A 17,133-nucleotide genomic window follows, 5' to 3' on the forward strand; every position below is an offset into this window, starting at 1 on the left:
ACTTTTTAAAAAGTGTAAAAAGTGAATCAAGTATGTACAGACTGCAAATCACTACTAGGATTAACCATCATAAAGTCTCACATAAGAAATAAAGTTATCATAAATACAAAAACTACACAATGGCAGGTAAAATAGATTATAATTAAGGGAAACATAGAAACAATGCCTCTGACATCAATGATTTAGTAGTAAAAAATAGAAAAGAGCAAATACCTTTCAGATTATATCCTGGATTCATTACTCAAAAGAATTGGTTTACTTGTTTCTACCATTTCATGTTCAATTCTGACTGGAAACTGATGCACCAAAGGATTATTCCAAGGTCCTGAAAAATCAGCAAAAATATAATCATAGTCAGCAAACTCTCTTGAATAAACTAAGAGCCTTGTTCATGCATTTTTCTAAGTTTTCAAGTAAAAAAGGGTTTTATTTGACTTTTAGTTAAACCCAATTCTGAACTGATTTAACCAGAACTACTTTAATCTCCTAGGGGCTTCCCTGGTGGCTCAGTTGGTAAAGAATCCAACTGCAATTATTTAGGAGTCCTGGGTTCAATCCCTGGATTGGGAAGATCCCCTGGAGAAGGGATTGGCTACCCACTCCAGTTTTCTGGCCTGGAGAATTCCATGGACTGTATAGTCCATGGGGTTTCAAAGAGTTGGACACGACTGAGTGACTTTCACTTTCACTTTCATGCTGGGTGACAGTGATATATTAGAGGTGTGATTAAATGTCACTCTGAAGGACCTCTTGCATAATCACAATCACCACTCAAGCTCATCCTCCCTAGTGGTATTTGTCTCTTTCTTTAACAAGAAATGCAAATATAAATGGAGAGAGATAACCCTTTAAATCATTAATCATATAGCAATTCATTAGAGGAAATTAATTTAGACTCTGAAGAAATATGACATAAAGGAACTAAAAGCTTTGGCTGATAGAGGGCAATTTGGAGTCTAGGGCATTAGTCAGAGAAAGGAGACAGAGGCTGATTACTATACTGTGAGCTTTGGGAAGCAGTGTCAGGATTGGATGGTGTAGCAAGCCAGTCCAGAGCATAGGAAGGCCATAAAAGATGCTATTGGAGGTTAAAGAGTTTTATGAAAGAAGTGGCTGTATGAGATTATGAGAGTAGAGCTTAATGTTCTCACTATAACAGCATCACATTGTACACTTTAAATTTAAACAAGTAGATTTAAATAAACCAGAGGTAAAAGTATGTCAAGGCTGTATATGGTCACCCTGCTTATTTAATTTCTATGCAGAGTACATCATAAGAAACGCTGGGCTGGAAGCAGCACAAGCTAGAATCAAGATTGCCAGGAGAAATATCAATAACCTCAGATATGCAGATGACACCACCGAGAGTGAAAAAGTTGGCTTAAAGGTCAACATTCAGAAAACTAAGATCATGGCACCTCGTCCCATCACTTCATGGCAAATAGATGGGGAAACAGTGGAAACAGTGTCAGACTTTATTTTTTTGGGCTCCAAAATCACGACAGATGGTGATTGCAGCCATGAAATTAAAAGACGCTTACTCCTTGGAAGAAAGGTTATGACCAAACTAGATAGCATATTGAAAAGCAGAGATATTACTTTTCCAAAAAAGGTCCATCTAGTCAAGGCTATGGTTTTTCAGTGGTCATGTATGGATGCGAGAGTTGGACTGTGAAGAAAGCTGAGCGCCGAAGAATTGATGCTTTTGAACTGTGATGTTGGAGAAGACTCTTGAGAATCCCTTGCACTGCAAGGAGATCCAACCAGTCCATTCTAAGGGAGATCAGCCCTGGGTGTTCTTTGGAAGGAATGATGCTAAAGCTGAAACTCCAGTACTTTGGCCACCTCTTGCAAAGAGTTGACTCATTGGCAAAAAAAAAAACTCTGATGCTGGGAGGGATTGGGGGCAGGAGGAAAAGGGACGACAGAGGATGAGATGGCTGGATAGCATCATCGACTCGATGAACATGAGTTTGAATGAACTCCTGGAGATGGTGATGGACAAGAAGGCCTGGCGTGCTGCAATTCATGGGGTCTCAAAGAGTCAGACATGACTAGAGACTGAACTGAACTGAGGTAAAAGTCCAAAGATATCAAATGTAGTGAGCATATAGGTGAATCACCACTTTAATACATTGCTGATGGAGGTAAAAATTTATAGAGCCAATTTGGAAAGCAGTTTGCTAGTACTGAGTAACATTGAAAATGTGCAGACCCTAGCAATTCTTCAATCACACTTTATATAAATACACTGTACATAAGAACACATATAGAATGCTGAAACCAGCATTTCAGGGTTTACAGGAACACCTTTTGTGAAACTGGGTGTCTTAAGGAAACTGACGATATTTGGGAGATAATCTTTCTTTACAATTTTTCATACAGTGCAGGGTTTTTGTTTTTGTTCTTTATTGACTTTCTTTATTTAAAATTATTAACCTTCGATTACTATATTGACAGTAAATATCTGTACTTCACTGATGATCATTTTCTCATTCTCACACACACACACACACAAACACAAAAAAACACATATACACAAACAAATAACCAAAACTTGCATGTCTCAATGGAAATACAAATAATTTTATGCAAAATGTATGTAAGTCAATCATCCTTTTTATAAATTCATGGGGAATTAGCTTTAAGAATAAACTATTTGTTACAATTCCTCAGAGAGGAGGATTAATTTTTTTTCTTTTTGAGAGTATTAATTTTTACAAAGTAAGGGGAGACCTGAAAACCAAGCAAAATAGAAACTCAAAATGGAAAAATGGTTCAAAGAGTTTAAAACCAGATATTTCCAAGTGAAATATGTTCCATTTGAAATATACATGCCAATATTCAAGCAAACAGTTTTTAACTCTAGCTAAAAGTTGGAAAAAATTTTGGACATTTCACATTTCAAAAAGCCCATTATGAAAGTCTGCAGCAGTTCTTTTTTTAAGAGTTATAGGAAGAAGAGCCAAAGTTTTGGGGGATTCCATATGAATATATGACAGATTAAATAAATATTTCAAATCTAGATTACATTTGCATGAGGGATATGGGAGGCTAAAACAATTATGTGGTGCATATTGATGCTCTCTTTGTGTCAATTTTATAGCAAATTAAAATTGGAGTTATTACAACATATCCATTGAGTTCCCCAAACATTATGTAAACTGGTTGCTGTTGTTGTTCAGTCACCCAGTCATGTCCAACTCTCTGTGACCCCATGGACTGCAGAACACCAGGCCTCCCTGTCCCTCACCATCTCCCAGAGTTTGCCCAAGTTCATGTTCATTGCATCGGTGATGCCATCCAGCCGTCTCATCCTCTGACACCCTCTTCTCCTTCTGCCCTTAATGTTTCCCAGGATCAGGGACTTTTCCAATGAGTCTTGGAGCTTCAGCTTTAGCATCAGTCCTTACAGTGAATATTCAGGGTTTAGCTTCATTAAGACTGACTGGTTTCATCTCCTTTATTATGTATAGTAAGACAGATAAAATGGACACTTTCAAGAATTATTTGCTCTAATTTATATAGTACATTGGTGTGTGTTTTATTCTCTTATTAAGTATTTTGGACTATTTCATCATCACCTATTAGTTAGCGAATTCAGAAATAGTCTTCTATGCTCAAATGTCATCTTCTTATTGTGTCATTAATATATTTAACATCAAACAAATATTCATAGAATGTCAACTATGTGTGAGGCAGTTATGCTTTGGGAAATAAATGTAAAGAAATATGCTATGATTTCTGCTTGGATGAAGCATTTGCCTAACTGGGAAAGAACAAAAACAGAGCCAAGCAATTTTAAGTCCTGGCAACCTATTCCAGCATTCCTGCCTGGGAAAGAATGGACAGATGAACCTGCCAAGCTACAGTCCATGGGTTCACAAAGAGTTGGACATGACTTAGCAACTAAATAACAACACACACAAGACAAACCATATTATGGCCATGCCAAATAGTAAATGCTATTGGATTTCAGAGATTAGGTGTAATGGAGAGATTACAGAGCATATAATGCAGATTGGCAGAGAGGAAAGAATTGAGCTTTCTGGTTAACCAGATGAATATTAACAAATCAGTAAAGAGAGGTGAGTACTTACATGATTATTTAGTGACAAAACACATCAATCTGACTGAACTGGGGATTTCATACTGAGAAACAAGGAGCAGTAAAATTAGAATGATAAATAAGCCAGATACTGTGTGCAATTTGTCTTATATGAAATGAGGTTACATTAAAGAATTTGGGGTAGATCAATGTCATAGTGAAAAAGACTTTTAGAGAAGATAAAGCTGACAATATTTTTACAAAGTAAACTAGAAGAGAAAAATGGAGGCTAACGCAATTATCCAGAAACAAGATGTTATGGATTTATACTAGAATGATGGATATGACCATTCAGGTATGACCTAAATGAAATCCCTTATGATTACACAGTGGAAGTGAGAAATAGATTTAAGGGACTAGATCTGATAGAGAGAATGCCTGATAAACTATGGACAGAGGTTCATGACATTGTACAGGAGATAGGGATCAAGAACATTCCCAAGAAAAAGAAATGCAAGAAAGCAAAATGGCTGTCTGAGGAGGTGTTATAATAGCTGTGAAAAGAACAGAAGTGAAAAGCAAAGGAGAAAAGGAAAGATATAAGCATCTGAATGCAGAGTTCCAAAGAATAGCAAGGACAGATAAGAAAGCCTTCCTCAGTGATCAATGAAAACAAATAGAAGAAAACAACAGAATGGGAAAGACTAGAGATCTCTTCAAGAAAATCAGAGATACCAGGGGAGCATTTCGTACAAAGAAGGGCTCAATAAAGGACAGAAACGGTATGGACCTAACAGAAGTAGAAGATATTAAGAAGAGGTGGCAAGAATACACAGAAGAACTGTACAAAAAAGATTGTCAAGACCCAGATAATCACGATGGTGTGATCACTCACATAGAGCCAGACATCCTGGAATGTGAGGTCAAATGGGCCTTAGAAAGCATCACTACGAACAAAGCTAGTGGAGGTGATGGAATTCCAGTTGAGCTACTTCAAATCCTGAAAGATGATGCTGTGAAAGTGCTGCACTCAAGATGCCAGCAAATTCGGAAAACTCAGCAGTGGCCACAGGACTGGAAAAGGTCAGTTTTTATTCCAATCCCAAAGAAAGGCAATGCCAAAGAATGCTCAAACTACTGCATAATTGCACTCATCTCACATGCAAGTAAAGAAATGAATAAAATTCTCCAAGCCAGGCTTCAGCAATATGTGAACCATGAACTTCCAGATGTTCAAGCTGGTTTTAGAAAAGGCAGAGGAACCAGAGATCAAATTGCCAACATCCGCTGGATCATGGAAAAAGCAAGAGAGTTCCTGAAAAACATCTATTTCTGCTTTATTGACTATGCCAAAGCCTTTGACTGTATGGATCACAATAAACTGTGGAAAATTCTGAAAGAGATGGGAATGCCAGACCACCTGATCTGCTTCTTGAGAAATTTGTATGCAGGTCAGGAAGCAACAGTTAGAACTGGACATGAAACAACAGACTGGTTCCATATAGGAAAAGGAGTTCGTCAAGGCTGTATATTATCACCCTGTTTATTTAACTTATATGCAGAGTACATCATAAGAAATGCTGGACTGGAAGAAACACAAACTGGAATCAAGATTGCCGGTAGAAATATCAATAATCTCAGATATGCAGATGACACCACCCTTATGGCAGGAAGTGAAGAGGAACTAAAAAGCCTCTTGATGAAAGTGAAAGTGGAGAGTGAAAAAGTTGGCTTAAGGCTCAACATTCAGAAAACGAAGATCATGGCATCCGGTCCCACCACTTCATGGGAAATAGATGGGGAAACAGTGGAAACAGTGTCAGACTTTATTTCCCTGGGCTCCAAAATCACTGAAGATGGTGACTGCAGCCATGAAATTAAAAGATGCTTACTCCTTGGAAGGAAAGTTATGACCAACCTAGATAACATTTTAAAAAGCAGAGACATTACTTTGCCAACAAAGTTTCATCTAGTCAAGGCTATGGTTTTTCCTGTGGTCATGTATGGATGTGAGAGTTGGACTGTGAAGAAGGCTGAGCGCCAAAAAATAGATGGTTTTGAACTATGGTGTTGGAGAAGACTCTTGAGAGTCCCTTGGACTGCAAGAGATCCAACCAGTCCATTCTGAAGGAGATCAGCCCTGGGTGTACTTTGGAAGAAATAATGCTAAAGCTGAAAGTCCAGTACTTTGGCCACCTCATGCGAAGAGTTGACTCATTGGAAAAGACTCTGATGCTGGGAGGGATTGGGGGCAGGAGGAGAAGGGGACGACGGAGGATGAGATGGCTGGATGGCATCACTGACTCGATGGACGTGAGTCTCAGTGAACTCCGGGAGTTGGTGATGGACAGGGAGGCTGGCGTGCTGTGATCCATGGGGTCGCACAGAGTCGGACGCGACTGAAAGACTGATCTGATCTGATCTGATTACTTTTCAAAAAAAAAAAAAAAAAAGACTATTTTTTAAAGCAAACTTCATATGTATAGGTATTTTAAAATAACTTTTTTGATTTTTATTTCCTTCTTCTTCTTATCTTTAATATTATATTTTTGAAAATCTAACCTCTACTCTAGAATTTTAATATTTGCTTTTTGGTATTTGTTATCAATTTTGTACCTTTAAGAACCCAATCTTCAGTACCTATTTTTACTTGGGAGTGAGATTACTGGCTTGACTGCTCTCTCTCCCTTTGGACTCTCCTTTCTCTCCACTAGGTGATCTCTGTCTCCTCTCTCCCCCTTCTCTTCTCTACTCAACTCTGTGAATCTCTGTGTATTCCAGACAGTTGAGGACACTTAGAGAACTGATTACTGGCTGGATCTGTCTCTGTCCTTTTCATTCCTCCCTTTTATCCTCCTGGCATCCTCTGTCTCCTTCCTCCCTCTTTGCTTTTCTGTATAACTCCATGAACATCTCTGAGTGCTCCAGACTGTGGAGTGCACATAAGGAAGAGATTACTGACTAGCTTGCTCTCTCCTCTTTTGATTCCACCTCATTTCATTCAGGTCACCTCTAACGCCCTCCTCCATCTTTTATTCTCCATGTAACTATGTGAACCTCTCTGGGTGTCCCTCACTGTGGAGAAACTTTTCATCTTTAAGCTAGATGTTTTATCAATGGTGCTATATACGAGAAGTCTTGAGACTACTGTAAAAATAAGACTGAAAACCAGAAGCAGGAGGCTTAAGTCCAAATCCTGAGAACATCATAGAACGCCTGACTCCAGGGAACATTAAGTGATAGGAGCTCATCAAACGCCTCCATACCTACACTGAAACCAAGCACCACACAAGGGCCAACAAGTTCTAGAGCAAGACATAGCAAAAAATTCTCCAGCAACACAGGAACACAGCCCTGAGCTTCAACATACAGGCTGCCAAAAGTCACTCCAAATCCATTGACATCTCATAACTTGTTACTAGATACTTCATTGCACTCCAGAGAGACGAAATACAGCTCCACCCACCAGAACACCGACACAAGCTTCCCTAAACAAGAAACCTTTACAAGCCACTGATACAACCCCACCCATAGTGAGGAAACTCCATAATAAAGAGAACTCCACAAACTGCCAGAATACAGAAAGGCCACCCCAAACTCAGCAATATAAACAAGATGAAGAGACAGAGGAATACCCAGCAGGTAAAGGAACAAGATAAATGCCCACCAAACCAAACAAAGGAGGAAGAGATAGGGAATCTACCTGGTAAAGAATTCCAAATAATGATAGTGAAAATGATCCAAAATCTTAAAATAAAAATGGAATCACAGATAAATAGCTTGGAGGCAAGGATTGAGAAAATGCAAGAAAGGTTTAACAAGGACCTAGAAGAAATAAAAAAGTGTTGATATGTAATGAATAATGCTATAAATGAGATCAAAAACACTCTGGAGGCAAAAAATAGTAGACTAACAAAGGCAGAAGATAGGATTAGTGAAATAGAAGATAGAATGGTAGAAATAAATAAATCAGAGAGGAAAAAAGAAAAATTAATTAAAAGAAATGAGGACAATCTCAGAGACCTCCAGGACAATATTAAACAACACAACATTCGAATCATAGGAGTCCCAGAAGAAGAAGACAAAAAGAAAGACCATGAGAAAATACTTGACGAGATAATAGTTGAAAAGTTCCTTAAAATGGTGAAGGAAATAATCACCCAAGTCCAAGAAACCCAGAGAGTCCCAAACAGGATAAACCCAAGGCGAAACACCCCAAGACACACATTAATCAAATTAACAAAGATCAAACACAAAGAACAAATATTAAAAGCAGCAAGGGAAAAACAACAAATAACACACAAGGGGATTGCCATAAGGATAACAGCTGATCTTTCAATAGAAACTCTTCAGGCCGGGAGGGAATGGCAAGACATACTTAAAGTGATGAAAGAAAATAACCTACAGCCCAGTTTACTGTACCCAGCAAGGATCTCATTCAAATATGAAGGAGAAATCAAAAGCTTTACAGACAAGCAAAAGCTGAGAGAATTCAGCACCACCAAACGAGCTCTTCAAGAAATGCTAAAGGATATTGTCTAGACAGGAAACACAAAAACGATGTATAAACTCGAACCCAAAACTATAAAGTAAATGGCAATGTGATCATACTTATCAATAATTATGTTAAACATAAATGGGTTGAATGCCCCAACCAAAAGACAAAGACTGGCTGAATGGATACAAAAACAAGACCCCTATATATGTTGTCTACCAGAGACTCACCTCAAAACAGGGGACACACACAGACTGAAAGTAAAGGGCTGGAAAAAGATATTCCATGCAAATAGAGATCAAAAGAAAGTAGGAGTAGCAATACTCATATCAGATAAAATAGACTTTAAAACAAAGCCTGTAAAAAGAGACAAAGAAGGACACTACATAATGATCAAAGGATCAATCCAAGAAGAAGATATAACGATTATAAATATATATGCACCCAATATAGGAGCACTGCAATATGTAAGACAAATGCTAACAATAATGAAAGGGGAAATGAACAATAACACAATAATAATGGGAGACTTTAATATCCCACTCACACCTATGGATAGATCAACTATACAGAAAATTAACAAAGAAACACAAACTTTATCTGATACAATAGACCAGTTAGACCTAATTGATATCTATAGGACATTTCATCCCCAAGCAATGAATTTCACCTTTTTCTCAAGCGCACATGGAACCTTCTCCAGGATAGATCACATGCTGGGCCATAAATCTAGCCTTGATAAATTAAAAAAAAAATTGAAATCATTCCAAGCATCTTTTCTGACCACAATGCAGTAAGATTAGATCTCAATCACAGGAGAAAAAATATTAAAAATTCCAACATATGGAGGCTGAAAAACATGCTGCTGAATAACCAACAAATCACAGAGGAAATCAAAAAAGAAATAAAAATATGCATAGAAATGAAAGAAAATGAAAACACAAAAACCCAAAACTTTTGGGACACTGTAAAAGCAGTGCTAAGGGGAAAGTGCATAGCAATACAGGCATACCTTAAGAAAAAAGAAAAAAGTCAAATAAATAACCTAACTCTACACCTAACACAACAGGAAAAGGAAGAAATGAAGAACCCCAGGGTTAGTAGAAGGAAAGAAATAATAAAAATTAGGGCAAAAATAAATGCAAAAGAAACAAAGGAGACCATAGCAAAAATCAACAAAGCCAAAAGCTGGTTCTTTGAGAGGATAAGTAAAATTGACAAACCATTAGCCAGACTCATCAAGAAACAAAACGAGAAAAATCAATAAAATTAGAAATGAAAATGGAGAGATCACAACAGACAAGACAGAAATACAAAGGATCATAAGAGACTACTATCAGCAATTATATGCAAATAAAATGGACAACGTGGAAGAAATGGACAAATTAATAGAAAAGTACAACTTTCCAAAACTGAGCCAGAAAGAAATAGAAAATCTTAATAGACCTATCACAAGCACCAAAATTGAAACTGTAACCAGAAATCTTCCAGCAAATAAAAGCCCAGGTCCAGACGGCTTCACAGCTGAATTCTACCACAAATTTGGAGAAGAACTGAGACCTATCCTACTCAAACTATTCCACAAAATTGCAGAGGAAGATAAACTTCCAAACTCATTCTATGAGGCCACCATCACCCTAATACCAAAACCTGACAAAGATGCCACAAAAAAAGAAAACTACAGGCCAATATCACTGATGAACATAGATGTAAAAATCCTTAACAAAATTCTAACAAGCAGAATCCAACAACACATTAAAAAGATCATACATAATGACCAAGTGGGCTTTATACCAGGGATGCAAGGATTCTTCAATATCCACAAAACAATCAATGTAATACACCACATTAACAAATTGAAAAATAAAAGTCATATGATTATCTCAATAGATTCAGAGAAAGCCTTTGATTAAACTCAACATCCATTTATGATAAAAACTCTCCAGAAAATAGGAAGAGAAGGAACATACCTCAACATAATAAAAGCTATATATGACAAACCCACAGCAAACATTATCCTCAATGGTGAAAAATTGAAAGCATTTCCCCTAAAGTCAGGAACAAGACAAGGGTGCCAACTCTAACCAGTACTATTCAACATAGTTTTTGGAAGTTTTGGCCACAGCAATCAGAGCAGAAAAAGAAATAAAAGGAATCCAAATTGGAAAAGAAGAAATAAAACTCCCACTGTTTGCAGATGACATGATGCTCTACATACAAAGCCCTAAAGACTCCACTAGAAAATTACTAGAGCTAATCAATGAACATAGTAAAGTGGCAGGATATAAAATCAACACACAGAAATCCCTTGCATTCCTATACACTAATAATGAGAAAATAGAAAGAGAAATTAAGGAAACAATTCCATTCACCATTGCAACAAAAATAATAAAATACTTAGGTATATATCTACCTAAAGAAACTGAAGACCTATATATAGAAAACTATAAAACACTGATCAAAGAAATTAAAGAGAACACTAATAGATGGAGAAATATACAATGTTCATGGATCAGAAGAATCAATATAGTGAAAATGAGTATATTACCCAAAACAATCTATAGATTCAATGCAATTCCTATCAAGCTACCAACGGTATTATTCACAGAGCTAGAACAAATAATTTCACAACTTGTATGGAAATACTAAAAACCTCGAATAGCCAAAGCAATCTTGAGAATGAAGAATAGAACTGGAGGAATCAACCTGCCTGACTTCAGGCTCTCCTACAAAGCCACAGTCATCAAGACAGTATGGCACTGGCACAAAGACAGAAATATAGATCAATGGAACAAAATAGACAGCACAGAGATAAACCCACGCACCTATGGACACCTTATCTTTGATAAAGGAGGCAAGAATATACAGTGGAGAAATGACAATCTCTTTAACAAGTGGTGCTGGGAAAACTGGTCAACCACTTCTAGAAGAATGAAACTAGAACACTTTCTAACATCATACACAAAAATAAACTCAAAATGGATTAAAGATCTAAACGTAAGACCAGAAACTATAAAACTCCTAGAGGAGAATATAGGCAAAACACTCTCCGAAATGCATCACTGCAGAATCCTCTATGACCCACCTCCCAGAATATTGGAAATAAAAGTAAAAATAAAAAATGGGATCTAATTAAAATTAAAAGCTTCTGCACAACAAAAGAAACTATAAGCAAGGTGAAAAGACAGCCTTCAGAATGGGAGAAAATAATAGCAAATGAAGCCACAGACAAACAACTAAACTCAAAAATATACAAGCAACTGCTGCAGCTCAATTCCAGAAAAATAAAAGACCCAATCAGACAATGGGCCAAAGAACTAGACATTTCTCCAAAGACATACAAATGGCTAACAAACACATGAAAAGATGCTCAACATCACTCATTATCAATGAAATGCAAATCAAAACCACAATGAGGTACCATTTCACACCAGTCACAATGGCTGTGATCCAAAAGTCTACAAGCAATAAATGCTGGAGAGGGTGTGGAGAAAAGGGAACCCTCTTACACTGTTGGTGGGAATGCAAACTAGTACAGCCACTATGAAGAACAATGTGGAGAGTCCTTAAAAAATGGAAATAGAACTGTCATACGACCCAACAATCCCACTGCTGGACATACATACCGAGGAAACCAGAATTGAAAGAGACACGTGTACCCCAATGTTCATCACAGCACTGTTTATAATAGCCAGGACATGGAAGCAACCTAGATGTCCATCAACAGATGAATGGATAAGAAAGCAACGGTACATATACACAATGGAGTATTACTCAGCCATGAAAAAGAATACATTTGAATCTGTTCTAATGAGGTGGATGAAACTGGAGCCTATTATAAAGAGTGAAGTAAGCCAGAAAGAAAAACACCAACACAGTATACTAATGCATATATATGGAATTTAGAAAGATGGTAATGATCACCCTGTATGTGAGACAGAAAAAGAGACACAGAAGTATAGAACAGTCTTTTGGACTCTGTGGGAGAGGGAGGCGGGTAATGATTTGGGAGAATGGCATTAAAACATGTATAATAGCATATAAGTAATGAATCGCCAGTTCAGGTTCAATGCAGGATACAGGAAGCTTGGGGCTGGTGCACTGGGATGACCCAGAGAGATGTATGGGGAGGGAGGTGGGAGGGGCGTTCAGGATGGGGAACACGTGTACACACTTGGTGGATGCATGTTGATGCATGGCAAAACCAAAATAATATTGTAAAGTCAAAAAATGAATAAATAATATAAATAAAAATTTAAAAAAAAAGTTAGACTAACCAACATGAATATTATTTTTCATTATTAGCTGTGCGCATAACTAATAAAGGATTTTATAAATATATATTTTCTCAGAATCTATCTTGTTTTAGAGTAGTATTTAAGGTGCTGAGCAAATTATGTTCTAAACATGCACAGTTCTACTTGGTTTCTATATATTTGTAATGATGCCAATATTTGAAGGTCCACTGCAGCCTAATAATCAAGAAACTCTTTACAATACCTTTGTTAGTAACTCACTCTTTAGTCAGATAAGATCAGATCCGATCAGTTGCTCAGTCGTGTCCGACTCTTTGCGACCCCATAAATCACAGCACGCCAGGCCTCCCTGTCCATCACCAACTCCCGGAGTTCACTCAGACTCACATCCATCGAGTCAGTGATGCCATCCAGCCATCTCATCCTCTGTCGTCCCCTTCTCCTCCTGCCCCCAATTCCTCCCAGCATCAGAGTCTTTTCCAATGAGTCAACTCTTCGCATGAGGTGGCCAAAGTACTGGACTTTCAGCTTTAGCATCATTCCTTCCAAAGTACACCCAGGGCTGATCTCCTTCAGAATGGACTGGTTGGATCTCCTTGCAGTCCAAGGGACTCTGAAGTGTCTTCTCCAACACCACAGTTCAAAAGCATCAATTCTTCGGTGCTCAGCCTTCTTCACAGTCCAACTCTCACATCCATATTTGACCACAGGAAAAACCATAGCCTTGACTAGACGAATCTTTGTTAGCAAAGTAATGTCTCTGCTTTTGAATATGCTATCTAGGTTGGTCATAATTTTCCTTCCAAGGAGTAAGCGTCTTTTAATTTCATGGCTGCAGTCACCATCTGTAGTGATTTTGGAGCCCAGAAAAATAAAGTCTGACACTGTTTCCACTGTTTCCCCATCTGTTTCCCATAGGACCAGATGCCATGATCTTCGTTTTCTGAATGTTGAGCTTTAAGACAACTTTTTCACTCTCCTCTTTCACTTTCATCAAGAGGCTCTTTAGTTATTCACTTTCTGTCTTAAGGGTGGTGTCATCTGCATATCTCAAATTATTGATATTTCTCCTGGCAAACTTGATTCCAGCTTGTACTTCATCCAGCCCAGCGTTTCTCATGATGTACTCTGTATATAAGTTAAATGAGCAGGGTGATAATATACAGCCTTGATGTACTCCTTTTCCTATTTGGAACCAGTCTGTTGTTCCATGTCCAATTCTAACTGATGCTTCCTGACCTGCATACAGTTTTCTCAAGAGGCAGGTCAGGTGGTCTGGTATTCCCATGTCTTGAAGAATTTTCCATAGTTTGTTGTAATCCACACAGTCAAAGACTTTGGATTAGTCAATAAAGCATAAACAGATGTTTTTCTGAAACTCTCTTGCTTTTTGGATGATTCAACAGTTGTTCACAATTTGATCTCTGGTTCCTCTGCTTTTTATAAATCCAGCTTGAACATCTGGAGATTCATGGTCCTTGTACTGTTGAAGTCTGGCTTGGATAACTTTTAGCATTACTTTGCTAGCATGTGAGATGAGTGCAATTGTGTGGTAGTTTGAGCATTCTTTGGCATTGCCTTTCTTTGGGATTGGAATGAAAACTGACCTTTTCCAGGCCTGCAGCCACTGCTGAGCTTTCCAAATTTGCTGGCATATTGAGTGCAGCATTTTCATAGAATCATCTTTTAGGATTTGAAGTAGCTCAACTGGAATTCCATCACCCCCACTAGCTTTGATTGTAGTGATGCTTTCTAAGACCCACTTGACTTTGCATTCCAGATGTCTGGCTTTAGATGAGTTATCAGATCAACGTGATTATCTGGGTCATGAATATTTTGTTGTATAGTTCTTCTGTGTATTCATACCACCTCTTCTTAATATATTCTGCTTGTTAGTTTCATACCATTTCTGTTCCTTTATTGTGCCCATATTTGCATGAAATGTTCCCTTGGTCTTTCTAATTTTCTTGAAGAGATCTCTACTCTTTCCCATTCTATTGTTTTCCTCTATTTGCACTGATCACTGAGGAAGGCTTTCTTGTCTCTCCTTGCTATTCTTTGGAACTCTGCATTCAAATGGGTATATCTTTCCTTTTCTTCTTTTCCTTTCACTTCTCTTCTTTTCTTAGCTATTTGTAAGGCATTGTCAGACAGCCATGTTGCCTTTTTGCATTTCTTTTTCTTGGGGATGGTCTTGATCCCTGCCTCCTGTTCAATGTCATGAACCTTCGTCCATAGTTCTTTAGGCACTCTGTCTATCAGATCGAATCCCCTGATTCTATTTCTCACTTCCACTGTATAATAGTAAGGGATTTGATTTAGGTCTTACTTAAACAGTCTAGTGGTTTTCCCTACTTTCTTCAATTTAAGTCTGAATTTGGCAATAAGAAGTTCATGATCTGAGCCACAGTCAGCTCCTGGTCTTATTTTGCTGGCTGTATAGAGCTTCTGCATCTTTGGCTGCAAAGAATATAATCAATCTGATTTTGATATTGACCATCTGGTGATGTCCATGTATAGAGTCTTCTCTTGTATTGTTGGGAGATGGTGTTTGTGCATTCTCTTGGCAAAACTCTGTTAGCCTTTGCCCTGCTGCATTCTTTACTCCAGATACAAATTTGGCTGTTATTCAAGGTATTTTTTCACTTCCTACATCTGCATTCCAGTCCCCTTTAATGAAAAGGCAATTTTGTGGGGATGTTAGTTTGGGAAGGTCTTCTAGGTCTTCATAGAACTGATCAACTTCAGCTTATTCAGCATTACTGGTTGGGGCATAGACTGGGATTATTGTGATATTGAATGTTTTGCCTTAGAAACGAACAGAGATCATTCTGTCATTTTTGAGACTGCATCCAAGTACTGCATTTTGGACTCTTGTTTATTATGATAGCTACTCCATTTCTTCTAAAGAATTCTAAGATATCTAGAACTACTAATAAGCTTGGCACACAATAAGTACTTGAGAAGAATCTATTGAATTAATAAATTATGTGTGGCTGTCCCAACTAATTTGTAACTAATGTAAAATTCAGAAAAAGGTAAATTAATCCTTTACATTCTCAAGCTGAAAGGCATATGATTAAAAGAGTGGCACTCATAAGAACTAAAATCAGGTGGGGAAATGAGGAGAGGTCTGAATAAAACAAATTAAAGATATTGAAAGAATTATTTCTAAATAAAATTAGTAGAATTTGGATCTTGATCTAAATTGTCAATAATAAAATCACATATTTAGACAATCAGGGAATATGTCATGTGTAAATTGCAATTATTGATCAATTGTTAAATTTCCCACTTTTGGGGCAGGGGGCGGCAAGAATACTGGAGTGGGTTGCCATTCCCTTCTCCAGGAGATCTCTCTGACACAGTGATTGAACCCAGGTCTCCCACATTGTAGACAGATGCTTTACCGTCTGAACCACCAGGGGAGTTAATTTTATTGTTTTAAGTTATGATGATAGAATTTTAGTGATAATATCCTTATGTGTCTTTTTTGAAAATATAAACCGAAGTATTTAGTGGAGAAATAGCATTATGTCAGGAATCACTTAACAGTACTTCAACTTTTAAAAAGGAACACTTCTGAACTCATTCTATGAAGCCATTATCACTCTGATACCAAATCAAACAAATATACCACAAAACGAAAATTACAGGCCAATATCACTGATGAACATAGACACAAAAAATCAATAGAATACTAGCAAACCAAACTCAAAAACATTTTTTAAAGATTTTACAAAATGGTCAAATGGGGTTTATCCCAGGGATATAAGGATTTTTCAGTAACAAATCAATCAGTGTGATATACCAGAACAAAGTGAAAAATGAAATCTATATGACAATCTCAACAGATGTATCAAAAGCTTTTGAAAAAAATTCAACACCCATTTATGATAAAAAAAAAAAAGACTCAAGAAAATGGGCACGGATGAAACATACCAGCAAATATCATTCTAAATGGTTTAAAATCTGAAATCACTTTGTCTAAGATCAGGAATAAAACAAGGATGTCCACTGTAATCACTTTTATTTAACATATTTTTAAAAGTTATACCCATGGCAGTCTTGGAGGAAAAATAATTAAAATGAATCAAAATTGGAAAAGAAGAAGTAAAACTTCACTCTTTGCAGATGACATGATACTATACATGAAGATCCTAAAGATACTACTAAAAAAAGTAACGCTATTAAAGAATGAATTTGGTAAAGTTGCAGGATAAAAAAAAAAGCATGCACAGAAATCTTTTGGATTCCTATACACTAATACTGAAAGATCAAAAAGAGAAATTAAGGATGCAATTCAATTTACCATCACATCAAAAAAGAATAAA

The 17,133-nt window shown here is 37.2% G+C and overlaps 1 long non-coding RNA gene across 1 annotated transcript in view; it reads right to left on the reverse strand.

Moving 5' to 3' along the window:
* Positions 1-213: 213 nt before the first annotated feature.
* The window catches only part of LOC129639133 (uncharacterized), a 73,474-nt gene continuing 56,554 nt past the window's right edge, over positions 214-17,133 (reverse strand). Inside the window, exon 3 of the long non-coding RNA XR_008708210.1 lies at positions 214-325. This is a non-coding gene — a long non-coding RNA (uncharacterized LOC129639133). The remainder of the gene's footprint in view (positions 326-17,133) is intronic.

Source organism: Bubalus kerabau, chromosome X (assembly GCF_029407905.1).
Source record: "Bubalus kerabau isolate K-KA32 ecotype Philippines breed swamp buffalo chromosome X, PCC_UOA_SB_1v2, whole genome shotgun sequence".
Taxonomy (NCBI): Eukaryota; Metazoa; Chordata; class Mammalia; order Artiodactyla; family Bovidae; genus Bubalus; species Bubalus kerabau.